We start from the raw sequence: 7,500 nt of genomic DNA, 5'->3' as shown, positions 1-7,500 counted from the left end.
ATAGTTTTGAAAATTATTTGTGGCTAGAACAAGGTCGTGCTTTTAAATGTTTTAATGTGGGTTTACATAATCTTGCCTTATAAATAGAGAACTTATTGTAACACTTATGATTTTGGTGAAAATTATGATAATCATGATAATGATACTATTGATAATAAAAATAATGATGGTAGTGAAAATGATAATAATAAAGTTGACGAGGATGAAAATGATGATAATCGTAATAATGATAACAACGATGGCGTATCATAAGCAGCAATAAAAAAAAAAAAAAAAAAAGTGAACAGAATCGGCAGAAACGAAAATAACAACAATAACAATAATGATGATAGTTATGATAACAATCTAGATGAAATTACTCCTCCTCCTCCTACTACTACTGTTATTGTTACTACTATTGCTCCTACTGCTACTATTACCACTACTGCTATTGCCATTGCACTACTGCTACTACAAGTACTGCTATTGAAACTGCTACTACTATTACTACTACTACTAATACTATTATTGCCACTACTACTATTGCTACTACTATTACTGCTACCACTACTAACACTGCTGCTGCTACTACTACAGCTATTACCACCACCACCACTACTACTACTATTACTACTACTACTACTACTACTACTACTACTAGTACTACTACTACTCCTACTCCTACTACTACTACTACTACTACTACTACTACTACTGGCAAATAACAGCAGCAACAACTAATACTGCTATCATCATTACTACAACAACAACTACCAGTATTATTATTAAAGCTACAACTTCTACTAACACTGTTACTATTACCATCATTAATACAGCAACACAATAACAACAATTACTACAACTCCTACTACTATTACTACTACTACTACCACTATTACTACCACCATTACTACCATCATAACTACTACTACTACTATTACTACTACTACTACTACTATTACTACTGCTAACATATTTGACAGCATGGTATTAAATCCAAACTTATAAGTAACGACATCAAAAAATCTTTGAAAGATATTAGCTCTCTAATCCGTTTTCAATCTCTCGGTTAGAAGATTAAACCACTTTGCATAACGTTTCAGATCGCTATTTTTTTGCATTCGTTTAATTTTTTTCTTTTATTCATTATATCTCGGTTATTGAGTTACATTATTTAAGCATTTGAAATATTATAGATGCATACGGTATAGCTCATTCACCCCTGATATAACACCTAGAGTATAAAGTCGTGTTTTTATGCTGTGTGACACGTTCACCTACAATACTGTAAATGCACCTGCTGTTTAATACACACATCTATTTTATAACATATTTAAGACATAGCATAATCACAGTATAAGATCTCCATCTATATTTAATACATTCGCCGAAAATGTACAAAGTCCATCTTCAGCATAAATTATCCAATAACGATTTAACACACGGTACTCTATCATAACCAATATTCTCATTTGGTATAACAATTATCACAATCACTTAGGAGTATAACATATTTACCAAGACTATAATGCGTGTACATGAAATATTACACGACTACATAGTTTAACACATCCACCTGTGGTATAGTATCCACTTACAGTACGACCTCGCTGCCTACAGTATACCACATCAAATTAAAATATGAAACAGCCACTGCATAGTACAACTGCCTAAAATGATACACATCCATCAAATATATATAACACATCCACCCAAGGCATAAGACATCCATCCAGGACATACCAATTCCACACAGGATGTAACACATCCACCCAAAATATAACACATCAGTCCAAGATGTAACACTTCTACCCAAGACATATCAAATCCACCCAAGATATAAGACATCCACCCAAGACATACTAAATCCACCAACAGTAAGACTCCCAAAGATACATCATTTTTGGTAACACTGTATTTCACTCTACACAGTATATGCTTTAGTGTCTTTCTCTCAGTGTGTCCTTTTTGCATCTCGGTTGAAGATGCTTTGTCTTGCTTCCTGTGCAGAAACCTGAGTCTCTATTGTTTCTTTGTGTGTGTCTCGCTTTCTCTTTCGTTCTTTCCCTTTCTCTAATTTCAGCCCACTTCTTTATTCTCGATCTCAGATAGCTCCTCTGTCTGTTTGTTTGTCTTTCCGCCTGTGCATCTGTATGTCTGCTCATCTGCCTCTCTCTCTCTCTCTCTCTCTCTCTCTCTCTCTCTCTCTTTCTCTTCTCTCTCTCTCTCTCTTTCTTTCGTTCTCTCTCTCTCTCTCTCTCTCTCTCTCTCTCTCTTTCTTTCTTTCGTTCTCTCTCTCTCTCTCTCTCTCTCTCTCTCTCTCTCTCTCTCTCTCTACCTATCTATCTTTCTCTCTCTTTATCACTTTCTTTCCTTCTCCTGGGATTCTCGCACGCTCCTCCACTTCGCAGTATATTTTCTTCTCTCTTACACACAAAAACCTTAACTTGTCTGAACTTCCTTTTTCTAATTCAGCACAATCCTCTGTTCCCAGAAAGGCCTTCCCACTATATTTCTTTGTAATATACGGTCTTTCCATGACTCTTCGTGATGCACCTCTCGATCATGGTATGAAATGTCATTTTCTTTTTATTTTCCCCTTTTTCGTTCTAATTTTCCTTCTTAGTATAGAATCTGATATACATTTTCTTCTATAGGTTCTAAAAAACTGTTTACTTTGTTATAGATAAAATTGATATAGAGGTTATGTTTTTTCTGATGTTTGCTCCCCCAATGCGAGTTCTGAATTCTTGAATTCTTTAATACAGATAATTATAAAAAGAAATATCATTGATTTTTTTTTTACCTTTGTCTATTGTGTAGTCAATATTTCCAATGCAGTTTCTAAAGTAAACTTGAGATAAACGTCATTTTTTCGTCCGTACTTAGTCTGGGAAGTAGCTCAGTGAGTAGAGTGCTGGCTTTGCAATCGCAAGGTCTTGGCTTCTCGCCCGATCGCCCCTCTCAGTCGACTCAGCTGTATGTCGACTGACACGTGGACGTCAGTATATTGAGGTCAAAGACAGGGCGGAAAGGAACTGTCCATCCTACTGCGGCTTAGTAAGCCCTACGTCCTCTTGGGTAATGGCTCAATCTGACATTAAAGAGGGTGCCCGCAGTGATACAAGCGATGCTGTTGCAAAGGCCAACAAACACATTCCGATTGTATTCTGACAAGATAATGTTTGTAGATCTCTCCCTGGGGAATTATTGTCTCACAAAGATTCTGTCTATTTCTTCATTTTGTAAGATTATACCAATGTTAGACCCTGAAATATACGAACAGGCCTTTGCCAGAACGTCAAAGGTAGCGTCACTAGCAATCGCTATTTGCTGTCTTATTACTGACAATTATTATTTTTGTTCTGTTTTCTGCGTCATTTTACAGTTCATCCTTTTCCGCTGAAATATTCTCTGTTTCACTGAATAGCAGGCATATTCTCCATTTCGAGAGACGAGGAGTTGAAAAGTAAGAGATAAATTGTTCGTATTCTCGTATGATGATTTAAGCTTCATAAGATTTTTTTTTTATTCCCATAATCTCTTTTATCTCCTTTCATTTGCAACAAAATTCAATTGCTTTAAATATATTGTTAAAGAAATTACAGAAAAAGAAACCGTAGGGATGAATTCCTCTGACAAAATATTAAGCGAAGTTCTTGGTATGCGAATGAAGCTGTTGCCATGGTGACGGTACACCGCTTGACTTAGCAAGCGAAAGGCTAGCCATCCGCGGGGATAGCTTGAAAAAGCAAGAAAAAAATCTTGAGATTGCAAGAAAAATGTCTTGAGATTAATGACAAGAAAATTCCCAGCTCAAAACGCCTGTTGTCTATAATCTAGTCGATATTTCTGATACATATTCTGAAAACAGGTATTTCTGAAATACAGGTAAGATTTTTTTTTTCTTTCATTCTACTTGTCTATTTTTCTCTCTGTCTACAATCCAATTAATATCCTTAATGCTGCGTCTAAAAATGAATATTCTTAATTACAATATTTTCATGCTTATTTCTCTCCCGTAGTCTATAATCTGATCGATATATTTAATGTACATTCGAAAAGCTGGATTTCCTATTAACTACAGATAAGATTGATATGAATATTATGATTTTTTCTGGTCTGGTATTTGCTTAATCTATAAGCTAATCGATATTCATAATAAAGATTGTAAATAATGACTTTACTTGATTATGTAAGAGATTTATGCGTTTTACTTATTTTGTATCTTCTTTCCCCATAGTTTATAATATCTAACAACTAAATTTATTAGATTACAGAGGATTAGGATGAATCAGAGACTTTTTTTTTTTTTTTTTTTTTTTTTTTTTTTAGGAATATATTCCCTTTATTCTTTGTCTAGATTCTAGTCTATATATGTAATACAGGTTCTTCAAGCTGGATTTGCTCAATATCAAATAAGACTGATATAAAGATTATGGTGTCTGCTTTTCCTCCGTACTCTATAATCGTGTCGCAATTTCCGATGCAAAGCCTAAGGAGAGGATTTGCCTAATTGCGGAGTAGATTGAATGTCATTTGCTGAAATCCTGATAAATTTATACACATATTAACACGCACGCACGCACGCACGCACACACACACACACACACACACACACACACACACACACACACACACACACACACACACACACACACACACACACACACACACACACACACACACACAGACACACACACACATACACACATGTTGACCTCTCCTTATCAGTCAAGAATACACCTTTTATTTCTAATAATGTGAAAACACACACACAAAATTTAATTACTTAACTAAAGATAAGCTTGATATAAATATCACGTTGCTCATATCTTCACACGTAGGTGATACTTCCAGTGCAGATTACATAAAAAAAAATGCATTTGCTTTAATTAAAGGCAAGATAGTGTCATTATCCTTATCAATTTCCAATCATCTCTGAACCACTGACGACACAGATTTTTATATTTTTCCCCTTTCCAAAATAATTATTCATATTAAACCTCTTTGGTCCATTAAGCACTTCAAACATCTATGCATTAAAAAAGGGATTTCTAATTTGCCAAGTTCTATGTTAATCTTTGGCTGTGAGGGCGAGGCTGCACTTATATGGTGTCTGTTGCCACTTTTATAAGTAAAGTTAACCGAACCCGATGGCAGACTTTGCTTTTTGGCGAAAGAGAAGGAGGAAAAAGGAGGAGGAGGAGGAGGAAGAGGAGGAGGCAGAGGAGGAGGATGGAGAGGAGGAGGAGGAGGAGGAAGAGGAGGAGAACAGGAGGGAGGAGGGGAGGAGGAGGAGAAGGAGGAGGAAGAGAAGAAGGAGGAAGAAGAGGAGGAGGAGGAGGAGGAAGAGGAGGAAGAAGAAGAAGAGAAGAAAGAAGAGGGGGAGAAAGAGGAGGAAGAAGAACAGGAGGAGGAGGAGGAGGAGGAGGAGGAGGAGGAGGAGGAGGAGGAGGAGGAGGAGGAGGAGGAGGGAGAGGAGGAGGAGGATGAATAAGAGCAGGAGGAAAAGGAGGAAGAGGAAGAGGAGGAGGAGGAGAGGAAGAGAAGGAAGGGGAAGAAGAAGAAAACAAAGAAGAAAAAAGCGAAGAAGAACAACAACAACAAAAAGAAAAAGAACTAAGGGAGAGAGAGAAAAAAAGAGGAAGAGGAAGAAGAACAAAAACGAAGGAGAGGAAGAGGAAGAAGAAGAACAAAAACGAAGAAGTGGAAGAGGAAAACGAAGAATTTAATGAATACTACAACAACAACTACTACTAATAAAAGGGGGAGGAAAAGAGAGAAATAAAAAAAGGTCGAAGAAAAAGAGGAGGAGGAAGAGGAAGGATGCAAATGATAACAATAATAAAAAAAAAAAAGGAGATGACGAAGAAGAAGAAGAAAAAAATCAGAGAAGAAAAAAGTATCAAAAGAGAAGAAGAAGAAGAAGAAGTAGAAAAAAATCAAAAGAAAAGAAAAAAAATCAAAAGAAAAGAAAAAAAATCAAAAGAAAAGAAAAAAAATCAAAAGAAAAGAAAAAAATCAAAAGAAAAGAAAAAAATCAAAAGAAAAGAGAGAGAGAGAGAGAGAGAGAGAGAGAGAGAGAGAGAGAGAGAGAGAGAGAGAGAGAGAGAGAGAGAGAGAGAGAGAACAGAGAAGAAAAAAATATCAAAAGAAGACGAAGATGATGCTAAAATCAGAGAAGAAACAAAAACAACATTATCAACAACAACAAAAACAAGAACCGCTTAGGAGGAGCCGCCCTTGCAACGAGCACGGCGCCCGAAGCCATGACCTTCAACAACCTTTCATTAGGTCAACTTTGTGCAACTTCCTGTCTCTTGATATTCGTTCTTGCCTTTGCGCTTTTATCTTATTATCACAATTTTGTTGTTTTATTTCATGATGTTTTCAGTTTATTTCATCATTTCAGTTTATTTCAATCATTTCGTTAAATTTTTTTTTTTACTTTGTTATTATTTTATCTTCTTTTATAATTTTTCCCGCGTTTTGTTATCATTTCTTCCCTTCAATTCTTTCCGTTCTTTTAGGCAACGGCAATATCTGTTCATTAATATCAATTTCTCTCTTTCCCCCCCCTCTCTCTCTCTCTTTCTCTCTCTCTCTTTCTCTCTCCTCTCCCTCCCCCCCCCTCTCTCTCCTCCTCCTCCTCTCTCCCTCCTCCTCTCTCTCTTTCTCTCATATTCTTTTTTACACTCGTTTCCCCTCTTCCGTCCTGCCATCTGGTGGTCCAAACGGCAAGGCGCTTCAGCTGTTCCAGAATGCTATAGATCCCCCAAGAAGGATGTCCAGTAATGACCTGAACTTAGAAAAAAGAAGAAGAAAGAAGAGGAGGAGGGGGAGGAGGAGGAGGAGGAGGAAGAGGAGGAGGAGGAAGTGGTGGAGGAGGAGGAGGAGGAGGAAGAGGAGGAGGAAGAGGAGAAGAGGAAGAGGAGGAGGAAAGGAGGGAGGAGGAGGAGGAGGAGGAGGGAGGAGGTAGAGGAGGAGGAAGAGGAGGAGGAGGGAAGAGGAGGAGGAGGAAGTGGAGGAGGAGGAGGGAGGAGAGAGGAGGAGGAGGAGGAGGAGGAGGAGGGGAAGAGGAAGGAGAGGAAGGAGGAAGGAGGAGGAGGAGGAGGAGGAGGGAGGAGGAGGAGGAGGAGGAGGAGGAGGAGGAGGAGGAGGAGGAGGAGGAGGAGGAGGAGGAGGAGGAGGAGGAGGAGAAAATGAATAAGAATAAGACGAAGGAGAAGGAGAAGAAAAAAAAGAAAGAATATTAAGAAGAAAAGGAAATCTAATAACAATAATAATGATAATGATAATGATAATAATAATAATAATAATAATAATAATAATAATAATGATAATATCAATAACAATAATAATAATAGTAATAAAACGAAGTAGAAACGTCAGTACTAAGTAATAAAGTCGAGAATTGCGTGTTTCTCTCTCTCTCTCTTTTCCGAGAGTCGCTAATGGTTAGGATAAAAAAAAGAAAAAAAAGAGAAAAATTTTCTAGGTCAGTTCTGGAAAGATTGT

The sequence above is a fragment of the Penaeus monodon genome, chromosome 35 (assembly GCF_015228065.2).
Source record: "Penaeus monodon isolate SGIC_2016 chromosome 35, NSTDA_Pmon_1, whole genome shotgun sequence".
Taxonomy (NCBI): Eukaryota; Metazoa; Arthropoda; class Malacostraca; order Decapoda; family Penaeidae; genus Penaeus; species Penaeus monodon.
The sequence above is the reverse complement of the archived record's forward strand: the minus strand, read 5'-3'. Positions refer to the sequence as shown.